Source organism: Callithrix jacchus, chromosome X (genome assembly GCF_049354715.1).
Source record: "Callithrix jacchus isolate 240 chromosome X, calJac240_pri, whole genome shotgun sequence".
NCBI classification, from domain to species: Eukaryota; Metazoa; Chordata; class Mammalia; order Primates; family Cebidae; genus Callithrix; species Callithrix jacchus.
The window spans coordinates 64,890,094-64,913,458 of NC_133524.1; the positions used below are offsets into that span (position 1 = coordinate 64,890,094).

Here is a 23,365-nt window from a genome sequence, read left to right on the forward strand (position 1 = left end):
ACTACAATAAGACAGCATCTAACCCCAGTTAAAATAACTTATATCAAAAAAAGACAGGCAAAACAATTACTGGTGAGGTTGTGGAGAAAAGAGAACAATTTTACAATGTTGGTGAAAATGTAATTTAGTATAATCACTCTGGAGAACAGTTTGGAGATTCCTCAGGAAACTAAAAATTGAGTTACCATATGATCCAGCAATCTCACTGCTGAGAATATACCCAAAAGAAAAAAAAATGAGTATATTAAAGAGATATCTGCACTTCTATGTTGGTTGCAGCACTGTTCACACTAGCAATGATTTAGAAGAAACCTAAGCATCCAACAGATGAATGGATAAAAAAAATGTGGCACTTAGGACTCCAAAGGGGGGTTTTCAAGATTGCACAGTAAGAACAACTCGGGATCGCAGCTCTCAGTGAATGCTCAGAGGGTGAGTCAAAGCCGCATTTCCAGACGGATCTTTGTTGCCCACAGAATGGGGAAAGTCCCAGGTGTACGAAAGACATGGGACACAAGCACAGCAGGTTCGGCTGTTGCGGCCGCTTCAGCCGGCACTGCTGCAGCACATGCACTCCCCAACAATCTGCACAAAACACACGGGTCCAGGTGCCCTGCTAAAGTGGATGGAAATCTGAGATTTGGGAGGGCAGATTAGCATATCAATCTGATTAAACGGAACTTGGACAGTGAGCCATACCAGGAGATTCCTGGGAAGTGGCGTTTGAGCCAGCGCAGTGGCTAGCTGCACGCGAAATCACACAGATCCCGGTGCTCTAACAACATGTGACCGAAACACCTGGGAGAGAGCCACCTGTTAAACTTAAAAAAAAAGAAAAGAAAAGAAAAGAAAGGCGCCCTGAGGCAGGGAGCCCGGCGAGCGGGCTCGGCAGGTTTCACCTCCTCAGGGACAAACAAAATGGCAACTCAAAATGCTCCAGGTGGAGAGTTTCACTACCAGCACAGCTGAACCCAGGACAGTGCCGCTCAGTGAGGGAGGGGCATTCACCATTACCGAGGATACCCACCCCTATGGAGGTACACTCCCATTGCTGATGCAGCCTGCCATTTCTGAGGCAACATGCCATAACAGAGAGACTTCGCTGCAGGGCGGAGCTGGTGGCAGCAGGGCAGAGCCTCGCACGGAGCCCGTGGCTGCAGGGCAGAGCCCACAGCAACAGGGCCCACACCACATCAGCAGGGAGGAGCCTCGGCAGGCAAATAGTGAGTAGACTGCCTCCTAGCTGGGCAAGATAGTGCCACGGACACTCATAAAGAAAGCCCCAACCGCCATGAGACAGAGCATATGAGGAAAAAAAGGGGTTCTAAGAGTTGTGCTGCAGCAGAATTAAATGCACCTTTCTAACGGCCCTAAATGAACAACGGAGCTCATAGCTCAGCACTTGAGCTCCTAAAAAATACAGACCGTCTCCTCAAGCAGCTCTCTGACCCCTGTATATCCAGAGTCACCTCAAAAAGGACTGATCAGACTGACATTAGGCAGGCACAATTCTGGGACAAAGATAGAAGAAGAAGAAACTGGTAGCATCCCTCACTGTTCTGCAGCTGCTACAGGTGTACCCCAGACAAGCAGGGCCTGGAGTGGACATCAGCAGTCATACAGCAGAGGGGCAATACTGGTAGAAGGAAAACCAAGTAACACAAAGACCTCATCATCAACAATCTGGGTGTCCACTCAGAGACCCAATCGGAAAGTCAGCAACTACTCAGATGACAGGTGGATAAATCCACAAAGATGGGAAGAAACCATCGCAAAAGAAAGGAAAACACCCAAAACCAGAACTCCTCGCCTCCTACAAAGGACCAAAACTCCTCACCAGCAAGGGAACAAAGCTGAACAGAGAATGACTGTGACAAAATGATGGAACTAGACTTCAGAAGGTGGGTAATGAGAAACTTCTGTGAGCTAAAAGAACATGTTTTAGATCAATGCAAAGAAACTAAGAACATTGAAAAAAGATTTAAAAAAAATTCGAGGAAATGATAACAAGAATGCATAACTTAGAGAGAAATATGAATAAATTGAAGGAGCTGAAAAACACAATACGAGAACTTCACGAAGCATGCACAAGTTTCAACAGCCTAATTGACCAAGCAGAATAAAGAATATCAGAAGTCGAAGATTAACTCAATGAACTAAAATGAGAAAGAAAGATTAGAGGAAAAACTGCAAAAAGGAATGAACAAAGTCTCCAAAAAATGTGGGACTATGTGAAGAGACCTAACCTACGTTTGATAGGTGTACCAGAAGGTGATGAAGAGAATGAATCCAAGCTGGAAAATACTCTTCAGGACATTATCCAGGAAAATTTCCCCAACCTAGCAAGGCAGGCCAACACTCAAATTCAGGAAATACAAAGAACACCACAAAGATATTCCACAAGAAGAGCAACCCCAAGGCACATAATCGTCAGATTCAACAGGGTTGAAATAAAGAAGAAAATACTAAGGGCAGCCAGAGAAAAAGGTCGGGTCATCCACCAAAGGGAAGCCCATCAGACTCAGCAGATCTCTCGGCAGAAACTCTACAAGCCAGAAGAGAGTGGGAGCCAATATTCAACATTCTTAAAGAAAAGAACTTTCAACCCAGAATTTCATATCCAGACAAAGTGAGTTTCGTAAGTGAAGAAAAAATAAAATCCTTTGCGAACAAGCAAGTACTCAGAGATTTTGTCACCACCAGGCCTGCTTTACAAGAGCTCCTGCAAGAGGCACTACACATAGAAAAAAGAACAACCAGTACCAGCTATTCCAAATTCACACTAAATGCTAAAGACCATCAACATAATGAAGAATCTACAACAACTAACAGGCAAATCAGCCAGCTAGCATCAAAATGGCAGCATCAAATTCACACATAACAATATTAACCCTAAATATAAATGGACTAAATGCACCAATCAAAAGAAACAGACTGGCAAATTGGATAAAAAGCCACAACCCATCAGTGTGCTGTATCCAGGAAACCCATCTCACATGCAAGGATACACAAAGGCTCAAAATAAAGGGATGGAGGAAGATTTACCAAGCAAATGGAGAGCAAAAAAAAGCAGGAGTTGCAATTCTCATCTCTGATAAAATAGACTTTAAAGCAACAAAGATCAAAAGAGACTAAGAAGATCATTACATAATGGTAAAAGGATTGATACAACAAGAAGAGCTAACGATCCTAAACATATATGGACCAAACACAGGAGAACCCAGATACATAAGGCAAGTTCTTAATGACTTTCAAAGAGACTTAAACACCCACACAATAATAGTGGGAGATTTTAACACTCCACTGTCAATATTAGACAGATCAACCAGACAGAAAATTAACAAGGATATCCAGGGCTTGAACTCAGACCTGGAACAAGCAAACCTGATAGACATTTACAGAACTCTCCACCCCAAATCCACAGAATATACATTCTTCTCAGCACGACATTACACCTACTCTAAAACTGACCACATAATTGGAAGTAAAGCACTCCTCAACAAATGCAAAACAACTGAAATCATAACAAACACTCTCTCAGACCATAGTGCAATCAAGTAAGAACTCAGAATTCAGAAACCAACTCAGAACTGCACAGCATCATGGAAACTGAACAACTGGCTATTCAATGTTGACTGGATAAACAATGAAATAAAGACAGAAATAAGGAAGTTCTTCAAAACCAATGAGAACGAAGACACAACATGCCAGAATCTATGGGACACATTTAAAGCAGTCTCTAGGGGAAAATATATAGCAATAAGTGCCCATATGAGGAGAATGGTGAGATCCAAAATTGACACTTTATTGTCAAAATTGAAAGAACTAAAGAGCAAGATTTAAAAAACTCAATGGCGAAAGGATTCCCTGTTTAATAAATGGTGTTGGGAAAACTTGCTAGCCATGTGCAGAAAGCAGAAACTGGACCCCTTCCTGACACCTTACACTAAAATTAACTCCAGATGGATTAAAGACTTAAACATAAGACCTGGCACCATAAAAACCCTAGAAGGAAATCTAGGAAAAACCATTCAGGACATAGGAGTAGGCAAGGACTTCATGACCAAAACACCAAAAACATTGGCAACAAAAGCCAAAATAGACAAATGGGACCTAATCAAACTCCACAGCTTCTGCACGGCAAAAGAAACAGTCACTAGAGTGAATCGGCAACCAACAGAATGGGAAAACATTTTTGCAGTGTACCCATCTGACAAAAAGCTGATATCCAGAATTTACAAAGAACTCAAACAGATTTACAGAAAAAAAAACAAACAAGCCCATTCAAAAATGGGCAAAGCATATGAACAGACACCTTACAAACGAAGACATATATGAGGCCAACAATCATATAAAAAAATGCTCATTATCACGGGTCATTAGAGAAATGCAAATCAAAACCACATTGAAATACCATCTCACGCCAGTTAGAATGGCGATCATTAAAAATATCTGGAGACAACAGATGCTGGAGAGGATGTGGAGAAAAAGGAACACTTTTACACTGTTGGTGGGAGTGTAAATTAGTTCAACCATTGTGGAAGACAGTGTGGCAATTCCTCAAGGACCTAGAAATAGAAATTTCATTTGACCCAGCAATTCCATTACTGGGTATATATCCAAAGGACTATAAATTGTTCTACTATAAGGACACATGCACCTGAATGTTCATTGCAGCACTGTTTACAATAGCAAAGACCTGGAACCAACCCTAATGCCCATCGATGATAGACTGGATTGGGAAAATGTGGCACATACACACCATGGAGTATTATGCTGCAATCAGAAATGATGAGTTCATGTCGTTTGTAGGGACATGGATGAATCTGGAGAACATCATTCTCAGCAAACTGACACAAGAACAGAAAATGAAATACCACATATTCTTACTCATAGGAGGGTGATGAAAAATGAGTACACATGGACACAGGGAGGGGAGTACTAAACACTGGGGTCTATTGGGGGGAAAAGGGGAGGGCCCATGGGTGGGGGGAGCTGGGGAGGGATAGTTTGGGAAAAAATGACAAATGTGGGTGAAGGGGAGAAAGGAAGCAAAACACACTGCCATGTGTGTACCTATGCAACTGTCTTGCACGTTCTGCACATGTACCCCAAAACCTAAAATGCAATAAAAAATTTAAAAAAAGAAAAGAAAATGTGGCACTCATACTCAATTTAGTACTATTCAGTCATGAAAAAGAATGAAATTCTGCCATTTGCATGAATGAAAATGGAATTTATTATAATAAATGAAATAAGCCAGGTACAGAAAGACAAACATCTCATGTTTTCACTTATTTCTGGGATCTAAAAATTGAAGCAGTTGAATTAATGAACATACAGAGTAGGAAGATGGTTGCCAGAGTCTAGGAAGGGTAGCAGGGGGTTGGGAGGGAGTTCGAGATGATTAATGCTTATAAAAAAGTAGTTAAAAAGAATGAATGGGACCTAGTATTTGAGAGCACAACATGGTGACTGTAGATAATAATAAATTTGTTGTACATTTTAAAATAACTTAAAGAGAGAAATTGGATTGTTTGTGGTGAATACTTCATTCCCCATGATGTAATTATTTCACATTGCATGCCTGTATCAAAACATCTCATGTAACACATATATACATATACAGGTATATATATATATATACACCTACTATGTACTCATGAAACTTAAAAATTAAAAAAATTATATAAAAATATTTTATACAAATAGATACCAAAAGAGAGCAGGAGAGAGCAGGAGTGGCTATATAGTAATATAGAATAGAATGGATTTTTATATAATAACTATTATAAGAGACAAAGAAAGACATCACATAATGATAAAAGAGTTAATTCACTGAGATATAATGATTATAAATATATGACAACCAAACATCAGAACTTCTAAAAGTATGAAGAACACATTGACAGAATTGATGGGAGAAGTAAACAGTTCTACAATGATCCTAGGAGACTAAAATCCTACTTTCAATTATGGATAGAACAACAGACACAAAATCAATTATGCAATAAAAAATGTGAACAGCACTTCAGGCCCATTGGACCTAAAACATACACAGAACACTCCATGCAACAAAAGCTGAATACACATTTTTGTCAAGTGAACATGGAACATTCTCCAGGATTGACCATGTTTAGTTCACAAAACAAGTCTTAATAAATTTAAAAGCTTGAAATTATATAAAGTATCTATTCTAATAAGAAATGGAAATAGAAAAGAATAAAGAAGGAAAACTGAAAAATTCACAAATATGTGAAAATTCAACAACACAGTCTTAAACAACCAATGTATTAAAGGGGGAATCACAAGAGAAATTAGAAAATATCCTGAGACAAATAACAATTTAAACACACAACATACAAAAACTTATGGAATACAGTAAAAGGAGGGCTAAAATGATATTTATAAGTCTAAATGGTTACCCTGAAAAAAATATCAAATCTACAACTCAACTTTACATCATCAGGAATTAGATGAGGAAGAAAAATTGACTCAAAAATAGCAGAAGAAAAAAATAAAGATCAGAGCAGAGAAAAATAAAACAAAAGAACAGCAGAGAAAATCAATGAGTGAAGAATAGGTTCTTTGGAATAATAATCAAAATTGACAAACCTTTTCTGGATTTATTGAAAATGAAAGAAAGAAGATTCAAGTGAGTAAAATTAGAAATGAAAGTGGGGACATCACTATGGATTTGACAGAAATAACAAGAATTATGAAAAATATTATAAATAATTTCATACCAAAAAATTAGATAATATAAATGGAATGCAAAGAATTCTAGAAATACAGCACACACAAAGACCAAATCATAAAAACCTCCCAACAAAGAAATTACCAACACCAGATGACTTCACTAGTGAGTTCTGTTAATCATTTTAAAAAGAATTAACACCTGTCTTTTTCAAAATTTTGCAAAACATTGAAGAGCAGTTTATCAGTCTGTTTTGTGTGTCTGTAGAGGAATATCTGAGGCTGGGTAATTGATAAAGAAGGTTTATTTTGGCTCACAGTTTTGCAGACTGTGAAAGAAGCATAGCGCCAGTATTTGCTTCTGGTGAGGACCCCAAAAACTTATAATCATGGTGGAAGAGGAAGGAGGAGCAGACATGTCACATGGTGAGAGAAGGAGTAAGAGAGAAGGGAGGAGTTGCCAAGCTCTTTAAACAGCTTTCATATAAACTAAGAGAGTGAAAAATCACTCACTACCACAAGGAGGGCTCCAAGCCATCCATGAAGAATCCACCCACTTGACCAAAACACATCGCATCAGGTCTTACATGCGACATTGGGAATTTCATCTCAACATGAGATTTGGAGGGGGCAAACATCTAAATTGTATCAAGGAAGGAACACTTTTTAACTCATTCTATGCAGCCAGTATTACAATAAGGCTATACAATGAGACTATAGGGAAAAACACCTACAAACTGATATCCATTATCAGTATGGATTCAAAAATCCTCAACAAAATACTGACAAAATGTATCCAAAAGCACATTAATAGAAGAATACACCATGACCAAATGGGGTAATTTTTGGAAATCTAGGATTTTTCAACACATGAAAGGAAAACAATATAATATATGACAAAGAATGAAGGAAAGATGCCCACATTATCATTTCAATCGGTGCAGAAAAAGCATTTGATAAAATTCAAGCTCTCTTCATGATTTTAAAATACACTCAATGAACTAGGAATAGAAGCACACTACTTCAGTGTAGTGAAGGCCATATATTAAAAACCCACATCTAAAGTTATACTCAATGGTCAAAGACTGAACGCTCCTCCTCTAATATAAGGAATAAGTCAAGGATGCCTATTCTCACTACTTCTATTCCTTATGATACTGAAAGTCCTAGCTAGAGCAATTAGACAAGAAAAAAATAAAAGCCATCCAAATTGGAAAGGAAGAAGTAAAATGATCCCAATTTTCAGATAATATGATTTTCCCACTTTTATTTTAGAATCAGGGAGTGCAAAAGTATATATGAGTATACCTTGTTATAAAGGTATACTGCATTATGATGAGGTTTAGCGTACTAATGAATCTGTCACCCAGGTATTGAGCATAGTACCCAAGAGGTCATTTTTTTAATTCTCTCCCCTCTCCCTCCCCCTGGCTATTCATATGCAGAAGAATGAAACTGGACCCCAGTTATCCCAGCACCATTTATTGAATTGGGAGTCCTTTTCCCATTGCTTATTATTTATAGACTTTGTCAAAGATCAGATGATTGTAAATGTGTGGCTTTATTTCTGGGTTCTCAATTCTGTTCCATTTGTCTGTGTATTTGTTTTAGCACCAGTACCATGCTGTTTTGGTACTGCAGCCTTGTAGTATAGTTTGAAGTTAGATAATGGGATGCCTTCAGCTTTGTACTTTTTGCTTAAAATTGCTTTGGCTATTAGGGATCTTTTTAAAAATCCATATGAATTTTATAGTATAGTTTTTCCTAATTCTGAATTTAAAAATTACATTGGTAGCTTGATAGGAATGGCATTGAATCTGTAAATTTATTTGGGTGTATGGCCATTTTAATGATATTGATTCTTCCAATCTGTGAGGATGCAATGTTTTACCATTTATGTGTGTCATCCCTAATTTCTTTCATCAGTGTTTTGCAGTTCTCCTTATAGAAATCTTTTACCTCCTTGGTTAGCTGTATTCCCAGGTATTTTTTGTGGCTATTGTAAATGGGATTGCATTCTTAATTTATCTCTCAGCTTGAATGCTATTAGTATATAGAAATGCTAGATTTTTATACATTAATTTTGTATCCTGAACCTTTACTGAAGTCATTTATCAGTTCTAAGAGCATTTTGTCAGAGTCTTCAGAATTTTCTGGGTGTAAACTCATATTGTCAGTAATGAGAAGTAGTTTGGCTTCTAATTTTCCCAATTTGATGCCTTTCATGTGTTTCTGTTGCCTTATGGCTCCTATTAAGACTTTCAGTACTATGTTGAAAAGGAGTGGTGAAACTGGGCATTGTTGTCTCTTTCCAGTTCTCAAGAGAAATGGTTCCAGGTTTTGTCCTTTCAGTATAATGTTGCCTTTGTGTTTGTCATGGATGGCTCTTTTTATTTTGTAGTATGGTCCTTCAATACCTAGTTTCTTGAGAGTTTTTAACATGGAGGGATGTTGGATTATATTGAACGCTTTTGCTGCATCTATTAAGATGAGCATATGGTTTTGTTTTAATTGTTTATTTGTGAATCACATTTGTTTATTTGCATATATTGAACTAACCTTGCTTTCCATGAATAAAGACTATTTGACAATAGTGAATTAAATTTTGATGAGTTGCTAGATTCAACTTGCAAGTATTTTGTTCAGGATTTTCGCATCTATGTTCATCAACAATATTGACCGGAAGTTTTGTTGCTCTTCTTGTTGTTGTTGTGTCTCTGCCAAATTTCGCTACCACTTTTTTGGAATAGTTTTAGTATAACCAGTACCAGCTCTTATTTGTATGTCTGGTAGAATTTTGCTGTGAGTCCCTCTGACTCGGGGCTTTTTTGGTTAGTTGGCTGGGTTTTTTTTTTATTTTTAACTGATTCCATTTTGGAACTCATTACTGGTCTCTTGAGCAATTCAATTTCTTCCTAGTTCTACCTTGGGAAGTTGCGTGCTTTCAGGAGTTTATCCATTTCTTCTAAATTTTCTGAATTGTGTGCATAGTGCTGTTCATATAGCCTCTGACTTTTTTTTTTCAGATGGCGTATCACCCTGTCACCCAGGCTGGAGTGCAGTGGCATAATCTTGGCTCATTGAAACCTCCATCTCCTGGGTTCAAGTGATTCTTCTGCCTCAGCCTTTTGAGTAGTGAGGGCTACAAGCATGTGCCACCATGCCCAGCTTTTTTTTTTTTTTTTGTATTTTTAATAGAGGCAGGGTTTCAGCATGTTGGCCAGGCAGGTCTTGAACTCCTGACCTCAAGTGATCTACCTTCATTGGTCTCCCAAAGTGCTGAAATTATAGGCATAGGTCATTGTGCCCTGTTAGTCCCTGATGAATTTTTGTATTTCTGTGGGATAGGTTATAATGTATTGTCATTTCTGATTGTGTTTATTTGAATCTTCTCTTTTATTTTCTTTGTTAATCTAGTTAGCTATGACTCTAGTTTATTCTTTTGAAGAATGAACATTTGTTTCATTCATCTTATTTACAGATTTTTGCATTTCAGTTTTATCCGGTTCTGCTGATTTGGTTTATTTATTTTCTTCTTCCAGCTTTGGGGTTAGTTTGTTCTTGCTTTTTACTTTCTCTAGCTGTGATGTTAGAGTTTTCATTTTAAATATTTTTAAAGTGTTGATGCATAATAGGTGTTTAGCACTATAAATGTTCCTCCCCACATTATTTTAATTGGATCCCAAAGATCTTGGTATGTTTTTTTCTCCATTTTTATTAATTTCAAGAATTTTCTTTAAATTTCTGCTCTAATTTCATTGTTTATCCAAAAGTCATTCAGGAGCATGTCCTTTAATTTCAATGTCATTGGGTGGTTTTGTGAAATCTTCTTGATTTTTATTTTGATTTCACCATTCTGACAGTATGCTTGGTATGATTTTGATTTTTTAAATTTACTGAGTCTTACTTTATGACTGAGAATGTGGTCAATCTTAGAGTAGGGTCTGTGTTAAGATAAGAAGAATGTATGTTCTGTTGGTGTTAGTTGGAGGAGATAAATCAGGGATGCAAACTGTTAGAATTAATAAATGGACTACAATTCTTTGTCTCCCTCTACCCCTAAAACTCATATTTGAAACCCTAACTGCCAGTGTGGCTATATTTGGAGTAAGAAAGTAATTAAAGTTAAATGAGTTCAAAAGTTGGGGCTCTGATCTGATAGAATTAGTGTCCTTATAAGAAGAGACAATGGAGAGCTCACTCTTCCTGCACAGACACTGAGGAAAGGTCGTGTGATGATAAAATGAGAAGGCAGCTGTTTTCAAGCCAGAAAGAGAGGCCTCAGGAGAAACCAAATCAACTGGAATTAGATCTTGCAGTTGGAACCTCCAGGACTATGAGAAAAGAAATTTCTGTTATGTAAGTAACCCAAAATGCAGTATTTTGTTATGGAAGCCTGAGCTTATTAATGCAAACAAATTCATCACATTTGCAGAATACAACACAAAATGCCAAAATCCATTATGTTTCTATAAACCAACAATGAAACATCTGACAAGGATATAAATGAAACAATTCTATTTACAATAGTATCAAAATAATAAAATATCTAGGGGTCCATTTAAACAATATGCTTAAGAGGTCAATGCTACAGAAAATGATGTGTATGTTCAGTGCAATTTCTATCAAAGTCCCAAAAAAATTGTGTAGGGAATGATCCAAGATGGCTGATCGCTAACATCTCAGGATTGCAGCTCCCAGTGAAAGTGCAGAGAATGAGAGGACACCACAGTTTCAGACAAGTTTTGGTCACTCATGGAGCAGAAGATTCCCAGCGGAGGAGATGCATGGGTCGCCAGCACAATTCTTGTGGCCAGTGCAGCAGTTTCACCAGCACCTCGACACTGCAGCTCTTGGTGCAGAGTAAACAGGACTGGTTCCCTTCTGACCGAGGTTTGGAGGAGCCACATGGGTCACCAGAGTGACTCTTGTGGCTGGTGCAGCGGTTGTGCCAGCACCTCTGCATGGCAGCTCTTGGTGCAGAGTAAACAGGACTGGTTCCCTTCTGACCGAGGTTTGGAGCTCCGGGAAGGCAGAGTCGCCTATTATGGACTCAAGAAGGAAGCCAGACTGGAGATCCCTGGGCAGAAAAGCACCATCAGTCTTAACACCGCTGTTTTGGCTGGCACAGTGGGTTGCTCATATTTCGACCCTGGGAATTAACAACTTGGAAGTCTACTCAAAGACCTAATTTAAAAGTTGGTAATTACGAAGACGACAGGTGGATAAATTTACAATGATGGAAAGAAACCAGCATAAAAAGGCTGAGAATACTTAAAATCAGAATGCCTCTCCCTCTAAAGAGGATCACAGTTTCTCATCAACAAGGGAACAAGACCTGATGGAGAATGAGCACATCCCATTAACCGAATCAGGCTGCAGAAGATGGATAATGAGAAACTTCTGTGAGTTAAAAGAACAATGTAGCCCAATGTAACGAAACTAAGAACTTTGAAAAAAAGGTTTGACGAAATCCTAATGAAAATAGACAACTTAGAAAGGAATATAAGTGAATTAATGGAACTGAAGAATACAATACAGAAACTTTGAGAAGTATGCACAGGTTTAAACACTTGAATTGTTCAAGCAGAAGAAAGGATATCAGAGGTCGAAGACCAAGTTAATGAAATAAAATGAGAAGACAAGATTAGAGAAAAAAAGTATAAAAAGGAATGAGCAAAGTCTCCAAGAAATGTGGGACTATGTGAAAAGACCAAATTTACGTTTGATAGGTGTACCTGAATGTCACGGAGAGAATGAATCCAAGCTGGAAAATATTCTTCAGGATATTACTTAAGAAAATTTTCCTAAACTAGCAAAGCAGGACAATATTCAGCCCCAGGTAATACAGAGAACACCACAAAGATATTCCTCAAGAAGAGCAACCCGAAGGCACATAATTGTTAGATTCACCAGGGTTGAAACGAAGGAGAAAATACTAAGGGCAACCAGAGAGAAAGGTCAGGTTACCCACAAAGGGAAGCCTATCAGACTTACAGCAGATCTCTCAGCAGAAACTCTACAAGCCCGAAGAGAGTGGGGGCCGATATTCAACATCCTTAAAGAACAGAACTTTCACCCCAGAATTTAATATCCAGCCAAACAAAGCTTCAAAACTGAAGAAAAAATAAAATCTTTTATGAACAAGCAAGTACTCAGAGATTTTATTACCACCAGGCCTGCTCTACAAGACCTTCTGAAAGAAGCATTACACATAGAAAGAAACAACCAGTATTACCCTTTCTAAAAATATACCTAAAAGTAAAGAGCATCAACATAAAGAAGAATTTATATCAATGAATGGATAAAACAGCCAGTTAACATCAAATGGCAGTAATCCTAAATTTAAATCGACTAAATCCCCATATCAAAAGATACAGCAAAAACCCAATGGCATGTTACATCCAGACCCATTTCACATGCAAGGATACACAAAGACTCAGAACAAAGAAATGGAGAAAAATTTACCAACCAAATGGAGAGCAAATATAAATAAATAAATAAAAACCAGGAGTTGCAATTCTCGTATCTGATAAAATAGATTTTTAAAGCCACAAAGATATAGTGGTAAAAGGATCAATGCAACAACAAGAGCTAACGATCCTAACACCCAGATACATAGAGACTTAGACTCAATGAGACAGAAAACTAATAAGGATATCAAGGACTCGAACTCAGATCCAGAACAAGTAAACTTAATAAATATTTATAGAGCTCTCCACTTTAAATACACAAAATATACATTCTTGTCAATACCACTTCACACCTACTTATAGGTTTAAATAAAACATTGATTGGCCATTATTAATACCCATTTTTTTTAGAATAAAGCAACATTTCCATTCTCTCTCCCTCTTTTTCTTTCTCTTTCTCCCTCTCCTTCACTCCTTTTTTTTCTTTCCTTCTCTCAAAAAAAAAGAAAACAAAGCAATCAACTTGTAGACCTCTAGATCCAGGTCGGCAATGTCTCTCTCATTGCCTGATTTCTTTCCTTCCCTTCTCTCCCTCCTTCCCTCCCTCCCTCCCTCCCTCCCTCCCTCCCTTCCTCTTTTCCTTCCTCCTTTCCTTCCTTCCTGCCTTCCTCCCTTCCTAAAAAAAATTTTTTTAATTGTGTAGGAATGGAAAAATTCATCCAAAAATTTCTATGGAATCTAAATAGACATCAAATAGCCAACATAATCTTAAGAATCAATATAGCTGGAATTTTCACATTACCTGAATTCCAAAGTTATTACAACGCTACAGCAATTGAACTAGCATGGTGCTGGCATAAAAATAGTCACATCAACTAGTGGAATAGAATAGAGAAAATATGACTAACAATAGCTAAACTAGATAGTACCTCTGTGAGAAAGGGAGAAGGCATTATCTCTAAGTGAAAGGTCAGTTTTAGCTTTCATTTACCCCCTCACTGGGCACCACTGAACAGTGAAAATTGTCACAACTCTATGTGGCAGACTGGGCTGAGTGAAAGATCAAAAGCTTAGATCTCTCAGAAAATCAAGGAACCATCTCCCTCTGGATTTCTTGTTATGTAAAAAAAATTAAATCCCTAATAATTACCACTTTTTGGAGTTTTCTACTATTCATGGGTAAATTCAGTTCTTAACTGATACAACTATGGAAATGGTTCTTTGGGGAGGGACAACATTGCCAGGGCAAAAAGAAGTACATATCTTTTTCTATGCACTTGGAAGAATAAATTTTCCTGAGAAACGTAAAAATTGGCCCAGATCCAAGATGGCCCTATTAGGAGCCACTCAGGATTGCAGCTCCCAGTGAAAGCACAGAGGGTGAGTGGACGCCACATTTTCAGATGTATCTTTATTTCCCACAGACCAGGAGATTCCTAGGCGGAGGAGACCTACAGGTCACCAGCGTGGCTGTTTTGGCCAATACGGATATTTTAGCTGGCACGGCTGTTTAGCCACCGTGGGTGATGTGGCAGCTCTTCGTACAAAATACATTGGTCTGGTTGCCCTTTTAAGCTGGCCAGCAGATTCCTGGGCAGTGCGGTTGTTTCAGCCAGTGCAGTGCAGTGGGTAGCCTCATGGAAAATCACACAGATCCCAGCACCCTTTCAGCAGGTGACTGGAACACCTAGGAGAGAGTCAACCGTTCTACTTAAAAAAAAAAGTCTCAGAGCCAGGGAGCCAGGTGGGGGGTCCCACCCCCACAAAAACAAACAAAAAAAAGAGCAATTGGAAATGCTCAAGGTTGAGAGTTTCACGGCAAGCACAGCTGAACCCAGGATGGTGCAGCTCAGTGGGGGAGGAGCGTCCGCCATTACCGAGGCACTCCACCCCTACAGAGGTAGTCCACCATTTCTGAGGCAGCTTGCTGTTGCCATAAAAGAGAGAGTCCGCCATTACAGAGGCAGGCCATGATAGCTGAGGCAGTTCTAACCACACCCCTATAAACAAGACTACAGGGAAGCTCAACAGCACCAGGGCAAGCTCAGCAAAGCCTCTACAGGCAGACAGTGACTAGGCTGCCTCCTTACAGGGCAAGGCAGCCCTGGAAAAAAAAAAAGGCAGCAGCACAAAGGACCTTTATAAATAAAGCCCGAACTCCCTGGGACAGAGCACCTGGGGAAAAAAAAGGCAAGCACAAAGGACCCTCATAAATAAAGTCCGAACTCCCCGGGACAGAGCACCTGGGGAAAAAAAAGGCAGTTTATGAGTTCTGCTGCATCAGACGTAAAAGTATCTGCCGAGTAGCTCTGAAAAAACAATGGACCACACAGCTCAACACTTGAGCTCCTATAAAAAACAAACTGTCTCTTCAAGCAGCTCCCTGACCCCTGTATATCCAAAGAGTCACCTCACAAAAGACTGATCAGACTGATATTTGGCAGGCATCATTCTGGGACAAAGATAGCAGAAACAAAAACCGGTAGCAACCCTTACTGTCCTGGAGCTGCTGCAGGTGATCCCCAGGCAAGCAGGGCCTGGAGTGGACCTCAGCAGTTCTACATCAGAGGGGCCAGACTGTTAGAAGGAAAACTAAGAAACAGAAATCACGTCATCATCAACAACCTGGACGTCCACTCAGAGACCCAATCTGAAAATAAGCAACTGCACAAACGACAAGTGGATACCTCCACAAAGATGGGAAAAAAACAGTGCTAAAAGGAGAAAAACACTCAAAACCAGAACACCTCTCCCCCTACAAGGGATCACATGTCTTCACCACAGAAAAGAACCCCAAGTCCAAACGGGTTCACACCTGAATTTTACCAGACACACAAAGGGAAGCTGTTACCATACCTCCTGAAACTAATCCAAATAATCCAAAAAGAGGGAATCCTTCCCAAATCATTTTATGAGACCAACATCATTCTGACACCAAAACCCGGCAAAGACTCAACAAGAACAGAAAACTTTAGACCAATATCCATGATGAACACAGATGCAAAAATCTTTAATAAAATACTGGCAAGCCGATTGCAACAGCACATCAAAAAGCTTATCCATTATGATCAAGTAGAATTCATCCCGGGGATGCAAGGCTGGTTCAACATATGCAAGTCTATAAACGTAATTCACCACATAAACAGAACCAAAAACAAAAACCACATGATTATCTCAATTGATGCAGAGAAGGCCTTTGACAAAATTCAACAGCCCTTTATGCTAAAAACCCGCAATAAACTCGGTATTGATGGAACGTATCTCAAAGTTATAAAAGCTATTTACAACAAACCAACAGCCAATATCATACTGAATGGGGAAAAACTGGAAGCATTCCCTTTGAAATCTGGCACTAGACAAGGATGCCTTCTCTCACCACTCCTATTCAATATAGTACTGGAAGTTTTAGCCAGACCAATCAGGCAAGAAAAACAAATAAAGGGTATTGAAAAAGGAAAGGAGAAAGCCAAATTGTCTCTATTTGCAGAGGACATGATAGTATATCTAGAAGACCCCATTGTCTCAGTGCAAAATCTCCTGAAACTAATAAGCAACTTCAGCAAAGTCTCAGGATACAAGATCAATGTGCAATAATCATGAGCATTTTTATAAACCAGTAACAGACTTAAAGAGAGCCAAATCAAGAACAAACTGCCATTCACAATTGCTACAAAGAGAATAAAATACCTAGAAATACAACTAACAAGGTATGTAAAGGACCTCTTCAAGAAGCACTACAAAGCACTGCTCAATGAAGTAAGAGAGGACACAAACAGATGGAGAAATATTCCATGTTCACGGTTAGGAAGAATCAATATCATGAAAATGGCCATACTGCCCAAGGAATTTACAGATTCAATACTATCCCCATCAAGCTACCAATGACCTTCTTCACAGAATTGGACAAAACTAGCTTAAACTTCATATAGAAACAAAAGAGAGCCTGCATAGCCAGGTCAATTCTATGCAAAAAGAAGAAAGCAGGAGGCATCACACTACTGGACTTCAAACTACACTACAAGGCTACGGTAATCAAAACAGCATGGTAAAGGTACCAAAACAGAGATATATACCCATGGAACAGAACAGAGGCATTGGAGGCAACACAAGATACCTACAATCATACAATCTTCAATAAACCTGACAAAAACAAGCAATGGGGAAAGGATCCCCTGTTTAATAAATGGTGTTGGGAAAAAAACTGGTTAGCTATATACAGAAAGCAGAAACTGGACCCCTTCCTGACACCTTACACTAAAATTAACTCCAGATGGATTAAAGACTTAAACATAAGACCTGAAACCATAAAAACCCTAGAAGGAAATCTAGGCAAAGCCATTCAGGACATAGGAGTAGGCAAGGACTTCATGAACAAAACACCAAAAGCATTGGCAACAAAAGCCAAAATAGACAAATGGGACCTAATCAAACTCCACAGCTTCTGCACGGCAAAAGAAACAGTCATTAGAGTGAATCAGGAACCAACAGAATGGGAAAACAATTTTGCAGTTTACCCGTCTGACAAAGGGCTGATATCCAGAATTTACAAAGAACTAAAACAGATTTACAAGAAAAATACAAATAAGCCCATTCAAAAATGGGCAAAGAATATGAACAGAGACTTTACAAAAGAAGACATACGACAACTGAAATGGGACAACCTTCCATGTTCATCTGTCTACCTCTTAACAATAAAAAAGCCTACAGTTTTTAGAAAAAAAAAGAAGACATACATGACGCCAACAAACATATTTTTAAAATGCTCATCATCACTGTTCATTAGAGAGATGCAAATCAAAACCACATTGAGATACCATGTCATGCCAGTTAGAATAGTGATCATTAAAAAATCTGGAGACAACAGATGCTGGAGAGGATTTGGACATAGGAACACTTTTACACTGTTGGTGGGAGTGTAAATTAGTTCAACCATTGTGGAAGACAGTGTGGAGATTTCTCAAGGACCTAGAAATAGAAATTCCATTTGACCCAACAATCCCATTACTGGGTATATAACCAAAGGATTATAAATCATTCTACTATAAGGACACACGCACACGAATGTTCATTGCAGCACTTTTTACAATAGCAAAGACCTGGAATCAACCCAAATGCCCATTGATGATAGACTGGACAGGGAAAATTTGGCACATATACACAATGGAATATTATACAGCAATCAAAAATGATCAGTTCGTGTTTTTGGTAGGGACATGGATGAACCTGGAGATCGTCATTTTCAGTAAACTCACACAAGAACAGAAAATAAAATGCCGCAGGTTCTCAGTCATAGGCAGGTGTTGAACAATGAAACCACATGGACACAGGGAGGGGAGCACTACACATTGGGGTCAGTGGGGGGAATAGGGGAGGGACAGCAAGGGTTGGGGAGTTGGGAAGAGACGGCATGAAGAGAAATGCCAGATATAGGTGAAGGGGAGGAAGGCAGCAAATCACACTGACACATGTTTACCTATGCAACTATTTTGCGTGTTCTTCACATGTACCCAAAAAAATAAAATGCAATAAAAATAAATAAATGAATAAAATAAAAAAAGAAATGTGAAAATTGGAGAAAGCATAGTTTTTTTTATTGCATTTTAGGTTTCAGGGTACACGTGCAGAACATGCAAGACATTTGCATAAGTACAAACTTGGCACTGTGTTTTGCGGCCTTCCTCCCCTTCAGCCACATTTGGCATTTCTCCCCAGGCTATTTCTCCCCAGCTCCTCCTCCCCGCGCTGTCCCTCTCCTCTTCCCCCAAATAGACCCCAGTGTTTGGTACTCCCTTCCCTGTGTACATGTGTTCTCATTTTTCATCACCCACCTATGAGTGAAAATATGCCGTATTTCATTTTCTGTTCTTGTGTCAGTTTGCTGAGAATGATGTTCTCCAGATTCATCCATGACCCTACAAATGACACGAACTCATCATTTTTGATTGCTGTATAATATTCCATGATGTATATGTGCCACATTTTCCCAATCCAGTCTGTCATCGATGGGCATTTGGGTTGATTCCAGGTCTTTGCTATTGTAAACAGTGCTGCAGTGAACATTCGTGTGCATGTGTTTTTGTAGTAGAATGATTTATAGTCCTTTGGATGTATACCCAGTAATGGGATTGCTGGGTCAATTGGAATTTCTATTTCTAAGGTCTTGAGGAATTGCGACACTGTCTTCCACAATGGTTGAACTAGTTTACACTACCACCAACAGTGTAAAAGTGTTCCTATTTCTCCATATCCTATCCAGCATCTGTTATCTCCAGATTTTTTAATGATCGCCATTCTAACTGGCATGAGATGGTATCTCAATGTGGTTTTGATTAGCATCTCTGTAATGACCAGTGATGATGAGCACTTTTTCATATGTTTGTTGGCCTCTTGTGTGTCTTCTTTTGTAAAGTGTTTGTTCATATCGTTTGCCCATTTTTGAATGGGCTTGTTTGTTTTTCTCCTGTAAATCTGTTTCAGTTTTTGTAAATTCTGGATATCAGCCCTTTGTCAGATGGATAGACTGAAAATATTTTTTCCCATTCTGTTGGTTGCCAATTCACTCTAGTGACTGTTTCTTTTGCCATGCAGAAGCTGTGGAGTTTGATTAGGTCCCATTTGTCTATTTTGGCTTTTGTTGCCCATGCTTTTGGTGTTTTGGTCATGAAGTCCTTGCCTACTCCTATGTCCTGAATGGTTTCGCCTAGATTTTCTTCTAGGGTTTTTATGGTGCCAGGTCTTATGTTTAAGTCTTTAATCCATCTGGAGTTAATTTTAGTGTAAGGTTTCAGGAAGGAGTTCAGTTTCTGCTTTCTGCACATGGTTAGCCAGTTTTCCCAACACCACTTATTAAACAAAGTATCCTTTCCCCATTGCTTGTTTTTGCCAGGTTTATCAAAGATTGTATGATTGTAGATATCTTGTTTTACCTCCAATGCCTCCGTTTTGTTCCATTGGTCTATATCTCTGTTTTGGTACCAGTACCATGCTGTTTTGATTACTGTAGCCTTGTAGTATAGTTTGAAATTAGGTACTGTGATGCCCCCTGCTGTGTTCTTTTTGCTTAGAATTGACCTGCCTATGTGCGTTTTTTTTTTGGTTCCATATGAAGTTCATGGTGGTTTTCTCCAGTTCTGTGAAGAAAGTCAATGGTAGCTTGATGGGTATAGCATTGATTCTGTAAATTACTTTGGGCAGTACAGCCATTTGCACGATATTGATTCTTCCTAATCATGAACATGGAATGTTTCTCCATCTGTTTGTGTCCTCTCTTATTTCATTGAGCAGTGGTTTGTAGTTTTTCTTGAAGAGGTCCCTTGCATTCCTTGTGAGTTGTAATCCTAGGTATTCTATTCTTTTTGTAGCAATTGTGAATGGCAGTTCGTTTTTTATTTGGCTCTATTTAAGCCTGCTATTGGTGTATAGGAATGCTTGTAATTTTTGCACATTGATTTTATATCCTGAAACTTTGCTGAAGTTGCTTATCAGTTTCAGGAGTTTTTGGGCTGAGGCGATGGGGTCTTCTAGGTATACTATCCTGTCATCTGCAAATAGTGACAATTTGGCTTCCACATTTCCTATTTGAATACCTTTTATTTCTTTTTCTTGCCTGATTGCTCTGGTTAGAACTTCCAACACTATATTGAATAAAAGTGGGGAAAGTGTGCATCCTTGTCTAGTGCCGGATTTCAAAGGGAATGCTTCCAGTTTTTGCCCTTTCAGTATAATATTTGCTGTTGGTTTGTCGTAAATAGCTTTTATTACTTTGAGATACGTTCCACCGATACCGAGTTTATTGAAAATTTTTAGCATAAATGGCTGTTGAATTTTGTCAAATGCCTTCTCTGCGTCAATTGGGACAATCATGTGGTATTTGTTTTTGGTTCTGTTTATGTGATGAATTACGTTTATATACTTGCGTATTTTGAACCAGCCTTGCATCCCCGGGATGAATTGTACTTGATCATGATAGATAAGTTTTCTGATGTGCTGTTGCAATCGGCTTGCCAGTATTTTATTGAAGATTTTTGCATCTATGTTCATCATGGATATTGGCCTGAAGTGTTCTTTTCTTGTTGGGTTTCTGCCTGGTTTCGATAACAGGATGATGTTGGTCTTATAAAATGATTTGGAAAGGATTCCTTCTTTTTGGATTATTTGGAATAGTTTCAGAGGGAATGGTATACCAGCTCCTCTTTGTGTGTCTGGCAGAATTCGGCTGTGAACCCATCTGGACCTGGACCTTTTTTTTTTTGTGGTAGGCCCTTAATTGCTGCCTCGACTTCAGACCTTTTTATTGGTCTATTCATAGTTTCCGCTTCCTCCTGGTTTGGGCTTGGGAGGACACAAGTGTCCAGGAATTTATCCATTTCTTCCAGGTTTACTAGATTATGTGCATAGAGTTGTTTGTAATATTCTCTGATGATGGTTTGAATTTCTGTGGAATCTCTGGTGATTTCCCCTTTGTCATTTTTTATTGCATCGATTTGGTTGTTCTCTGTTTTCTTTTTTATTTGTCTGGCTAGTGGTCTGTCTATTTTATTGATCTTTTCAAAAAACCAACTCTTAGATTTATTAATTTTTTGAAGGGTTTTTCGTGTCTCTACCTTCGTCAGTTCTGCTCTGATCTTACTTATTTTTTGTCTTCTGCTAGGTTTTGAGTTATTTTGATATTGCTCCCCTAGCTCTTTCAATTTTGACAATAGGGTGTCAATTTTGGATTTCTCCACTCTTCTCATATGGGCACTTATTGCTATATATTTTCCTCTAGATACTGCTTTAAATGCGTGTTAGAGATTCTGGTATGTTTTGTCTTCATTCTCATTGGTTTCAAAGAACTTCTTTATTTCTGCCTTCATTTCATTGTTTATCCAGTCAACATTCAAGAGCCATTTGTTCAGTTTCCATGAAGCTGTTCAATTTTGGGATAGTTTCTGAATTCTGAGTTCAAACTTGATTGCACTATGGTCTGAGAGACTGTTTGTTATGATTTCAGTTGTTTTGCATTTGCTGAGGAGTGCTTTACTTCCAATTATGTGGTCAATTTTAGAGTAGGTGTGATGTGGTGCTGAGAAGAATGTATATTCTGTGTATTTGGGGTGGAGAGTTCTGTAAATGTCGATCAGGTTTGCTTGTTTTAGGTCTGAGTTCAAGCCCTGGATATCCTTGTTAATTTTCTGTCTGATTGATCTGTCTAATATTGACAGTGGAGTGCTAAAGTCTCCAACTATTATTGTGTGGGAGTCTAAGTCTCTTTTTAAGTCATTGAGAACTTGTTTTATATATCTGGGTGCTCCTGTATTGGGTCCATATATATTTAGGAACTTTAGCTCTTTTTGTTGTATCAATTTTTTACCATTATGTAATAACCTCCTTTGTCTCTTTTGATCTTTGTTGCTTTAAAGTCTATTTTATCAGAGATGAGAATTGCAACTCCTGCTTTTTTGTGCTCTCCATTTGCTTGGTAAATCTTTCTCCATCTCTTTATTTTGAGCCTTTGTGTGTCCTTGCATGTGAGATGGGTTTCATGGATACAGCACACTGATGGGTTTTGGATTTTTATCCAATTTGCCAGTCTGTGTCTTTTGATTGGTGCATTTAGTCCGTTTATATTTAGGGTTAATATTGTTATGTGTGAATTTTATACTGCCATTTTGATGCTAGCTCGCTGTTTTGCCCGTTAGTTGTTGTAGATTCTTCATTATGTTGATGCTCTTTAGCATTTAGTGTGATTTTGGAATGGCTGGTACTGGTTGTTTCTTTCTATGTGTAGCGCCTCTTTCAGGAGCTTTTGTAAAGCAGGCCTGGTGGTGACAACATCTCTGAGTACTTGCTTGTTCACAAAGGATTTTATATTTCCTTCACTTATGAAGCTCAGTTTGGCTGGATATGTAATTCTGGGTTGAAAGTTCTTTTCTTTAAGGATGTTGAATATTGGCCCCCACTCTCTTCTGGCTTGTAGAGTTTCTGCCGAGAGATCTGCTGTTAGTCCGATAGGCTTCCCTTTGTGGGTGACCTGACCTTTCTCTCTGGCTGCCCTTAGTTTTTTCTCCTCATTTCAACCCTGGTGAATCTGATGATTATGTGCCTTGGGGTTGCTCTTCTTGTGGAGTATCTTTGTGCTGTTCTTTGTACTTTCTGGATTTGAGTGTTGGCCTGCCTTGCTAGGTTGGGGAATTTTTCTGGATAATATCCTCAAGAGTATTTTCCAGCTTGAATTTGTTCTCTTTGTCCCCTTCTGGTACACCTATCAAACGTAG

At 38.7% G+C, this 23,365-nt stretch overlaps 1 pseudogene; it reads left to right on the plus strand.

Annotated features, from left to right (window-relative positions):
* Positions 1-477: 477 nt before the first annotated feature.
* Positions 478-23,365, plus strand: part of LOC100402698 (uncharacterized) — a 36,280-nt pseudogene continuing 13,392 nt past the window's right edge.